Here is a 5,000-nt window from a genome sequence, read left to right as displayed (position 1 = left end):
TATATATATATATATATATCTATATATTATATATATATACATCATATATCTATATATATATATATATATATATATATATATATATATATATATATATATATATTACCGTGATTCATATACATACATCGAGCTACAAATGTCCTTTAATACCTAATTCACACTACCTCGGAATTAATATATTTTCATATATGCTTAACCGAAGGGGAATTTTATTAGGCGATAATAGAATTGTAGCCTCCCGGGCACGAACCCAGGACACCATACAAATTTTATAGTTTCTGTTCTTTTAATTTTAAAATTAATTCTGTTTTTACTCTCCTCCACAGGGCTCTTATGCTAACTTCTGATTGGTTTCTGTTCCAAGATGAGATCGCCTTCTTATGCAAATATTTTAAAGAAAACTGCTTCCCATCTGAACTGGTCTTAATTTAAGACACTTCGCTTGCTTTTAGACAAGTACTTCTCCCTAAGAATTAAAAATTTTAATGTTCCTAAATTGAATTTTTATGCTAAGTTCCCTTTTTTATTAGATTATAGTTTTAGGAAAACATTTTCCCAACATATCCAAAATAAGTTTGGTGCTATTAAGGTTCATTTGATTCCCATTAATCCGGTTACCACTGGGTCATTATTCAAGTTTAAAGATCATTTGTAGTTCCTCGCTGGAAGAGGGGTTTTCGCGCTCGGCCATCGCGGAATCGGAGGAATTTATTTATGGTGATAGAAATTAATTTCTCGAATAAGTGTGGTTCGGATCCCACAATAAGCTGTAGGTCCCGTTGCTAGGTGACCAATTGGTTCCTAGCCACGTAAAAATATCTAATCCTTCGGGCCAGCCCTGGGAGAGCTGTTAATCAGCTCAGTGGTCTGGTTAAACTAAGATATACTTAACTTTTTAAAGATCATTTGTGCCCTTATATGTCCTCCGCGTGTGTGTATAGTTATAATTGTCCTAAATGTAATTTAGGAACTTATATTGGATCCACCAGGAGGCTTCTGAAGGTACGCATAGATTCACATCGTGGAGTAAGTTATAGGACAGGCAGCAAAAATTGCAAACCCAGAGTTTTCTAATATTAGAAATCATTCGAAAATATGTAAAACCTCCATTGAAAACAAGGACTTTACAGTTGTAGGTCGAGCTTCCAACTGCCACGATTTGACAATCTTAGATTCGTAATGATCAAACGACTCGTCCCCTTGTTGAACAGCCAAACCTCTGTGAAATGACCCAACATGTAGGCCAGCTTGATCTTTAATTTACCCTGCCTCTCCTATTTGGTCCCTCCCTCGTGATCTTGGCCTTTCTCTGCCCCCAGTACATTCCAGGTCTTCATTTTCCATACGGTTTCTTGATTTTTTTTATAGCAAGAAAAATCATATACTCCACAATAGGAAAGATACGCACAAACACAATACACCATATGGAAAATAAATGTATTGGCCTTGTGGAAAATGACACCGAACGTGGCCATGGGCAGAGAGAGGTCAAGGTCACGAGGGAGGGGCCAAACAGGAGAAGTAGGGTAATTAAAAGATGAAGAAGCCAGCACACTCATATAAATACACCCGGCCTAAATGTGCGGTCATTTCACGGCTACTTGATAATGAGGATTGTTTGTCCTAGAAAGCTTGTCACTTTAGATAGCATCCAGTTTGAGTGAGGTACTTTTAGCGATAGTACTATTACACAGAACAATTGTGAATGTGATAAGTGAACTTATTTGACCTGTTCCTTTTATCTCCAGTCTTGGCATTGCCGCTGAATAGGTTGGTCCAGTTTTACTTTACTTGAATATTTCTTATGATTTTTCGTGTTTTATTTGTTTTTTTTTTTTTTACTTATTTTAATAATTTTTGTCCTGTTTAGTTTACGTTTTTTTTTTAAAGGTGTCCTTTTAGTCTTTTTAATATTTTAAGTTTGTAATCATTGTGGAACTTTTAAATTTAAAATTCTGAGCTTTATTGTAATTTATTTTATGCTATCTATTTTGTACAGCCCTCGAAAATGTAATGAAGACATTACGAAACGTCGGGAATAAATTGACCCTTTTAGCAAGTCTTTATGTCATTCTCCTCATTGATGTATATCCGGCTGTGGCCACCGCTGTTGGATATATATATATAATATCTATAGTATATATATATATAATTATATATATATATATATATATATATATATATATATATATATATATATATATATTCATGCTAAAAAAAGCGTCCTCCTGTTACACCTTCGTGACTTCATACTCTCGAATTTCCTTTCACCGCTGAATGATCTCTTGGGATCCAGTGCTTGGCCTTTGGCCCTAAATTGTCTATTCTATTCGGTTCATATTCTTTGTTGAATACTAACACGTTCGTCAATCCTCCCTAGCCTTCGTGTTTGCGGAGTTAAATGGGTCAACTCCCGAGAAAATAAAAATAAAAAAAAATTCACGACTGGGTCAACTTCAGAGATATTAATTTTTTTTCACTCACGATTTTCCATTCATTCTGAAAGAGAAAAAAATTAAAACAATATTAGATTTTTTATTTTTCCCTTTTTCACTCACTCGTTCTCTCCCTTGGCTCTAAATAAGTACTCGGTTCGGCAGGATGACGGTACTTTTGAAGTCACTTTTCGAAGGGGAAAATTGCCCTGTTTCCTTTCACTTGCTTTAGGAGAGATTTATGTGGCGCTTTCGGTGAAAAAAAAATCTGTATTTCCACAAAAATAAAAAAAAAACGGGTGGGGGGAATCATATTCTTTCTCACCCTTGACGTAGTGACGGCTTAAACGATGGCATTTCGTCGAGTGTGGACTTCTGAATTAAAAAATCCGTTATTCTTTATAAAAAAAAAATTAAAATAAAAACGGTTTTATCTCCCAAATCGAGGATCTCAACTGCAGATGAATCTTGATGAATGTTTGCCCGTTTCAGTTTTATTTTGAGTTTTTAGTGATCTGTAAAACAAAGCTGTCTTCTGTTGTCCTCCCTCAGATCTTATAAACTACTGAGGCTGGAGGGCTGCAAATTGTTTTTTTTTTTTTTATTCATGTAAGGTTAAACTTTAGCGTAATCATGCGCCTGGCAAACGTTACAGAACGGGCCACACCGGTCTGTGACTGAAAGCTTCGTGGGCCGCGCCTCATACGGAAAGCTAGGCTGCGCCGAAGAAGTTTTACTTGAATCTCCTTAAGAATTAATAAGTGTATTTCTTGATTCTCAATAAGTATTTCTTTACTCGTTACAAAAAAATTTACATTTTTTTTTATTAATTCAACTAAAGTTTACATTTTCATTTGAATGACAAGATTTGACTACAAAAAAAATAAATAATAATAAACAAAACCCGAAAAAGGAAAAACGAATAAAAGAAGGGATTAACTTTGTTATCTTCTCAGAGGACGGAAGAAGGTTTTAGTAACTTTAAGCTTCAGTGGTTTCACCCCGACGAAGCTTTTATTGAGATGAAGCCTCCGTAAGTAATGTGCGAAATAGATTTTAGATTAAAGGACGTCAGTCTACTCCAGAATGGCCCCACGACATTCAATTTTTAATTTTATATATATATATATATATATATATATATATATATATATATATAATATTATATATATATATATATATAATATATATATATATATATATATATAGGTATATATACATATATATATATATATATATATATATATATATATATATATATATATATATATATATATATATATGTATATATATACATATATTATATATATATATATATATATATATATATATATATCTAATATATATATATATAAATCCGAGAGAGTCTGATCTTCTTGTCCTCCCGGGGTGACAGTAAGAGAGATATGACACAGCCTCCCACCCTTCAAACCTGTTTGTTCGCCCTTGGTGTTGGGAGGGAAGTACGGGAACGGAAGGGTATGCGAGACACATAAAAAGGAGAAGAAGAAAGAAAAGTGAGAAGAAAGAATCGAAGAGAATCAAGGATGGTTAAAAAGAAAAAACTGCTGAGAACTTCACTACCGCTTCAGAGAGCTTTTCGCAAAAGCTTCACCCACGAGTAACTATGCACTGAAAGTCTCCCATTACAGTTACTGAAATATTCATGTGGAGCAGAAATGGAGTCTATGAATGGACTGTGAAATCGTTTTATTTTTTCAAGAATTTTTTTTTTTATAGACGATTTCCGATTATTTACGCAAATATTCATGTTGTCTCTGTCTTCAGTCTTCAGTGTCTTAAATAATTGTTATATGCAGCGTTATTGACCTCGTATCTTGCCTCAGTGTCGGTCCCTAAATGATATGGTTTTAATTGAAGTTCAAAGATTTTTATTTTTCTGAAAAGAAAACTATTGTGCCGGCTTTGTCTGTCCGTCCGCACTGTTTCTATCAGCCCTCAAGATCTTAAAAGAACTACTGAGGCTAGAGGGCTGCAAATTGGTTATGTCGATCACACCCTCCGATTATCAAACATAACAAATTGCAGCCTCTAGCCTCAGTAGTTTGTATTCTATTTAAGGTTAAACTTTACCATAATCCTGTTTCTGGCAGCGATACATTACAGGCCACCTACGTTTGGTGGTTAAAGTTTTCGTGGGGTCGCGGCTCATGCAACATTATAACCGAGACCACCGAAAGATAGATGTATTTTCCGGTGGCCATGATTAGTATACGCTGTGGCGGCTGTGCAGAGAACCGGATTGCGCATTTCTTACTTGTTCATGCTATCTCCCATCTCACTTACTATAACTACTATTGCTATTACTGCCGACTTAGACGTCATTGTTTTAATTTTCGTCGTTCGCTTAGAAGGCAATGAGCGCAAAATGTTATCGCAAAGTTATCAACACGCGAACTACTATTTTAAAGTTTGATGATTCCTTATTCTTAGAAAAAAATTGAAATTGCGTATCTGTGATTTTTGTGGCTCAACAGACTTTCATTTTTTTTCTGGTGTCAAAATTTTTCCTTTTACTTTCTTTATAATGATCAGATGGTCCAG

This window comes from Macrobrachium nipponense, chromosome 38 (assembly GCF_015104395.2).
Source record: "Macrobrachium nipponense isolate FS-2020 chromosome 38, ASM1510439v2, whole genome shotgun sequence".
Taxonomy (NCBI): Eukaryota; Metazoa; Arthropoda; class Malacostraca; order Decapoda; family Palaemonidae; genus Macrobrachium; species Macrobrachium nipponense.
Note: the sequence above shows the minus strand (reverse complement) of the source record.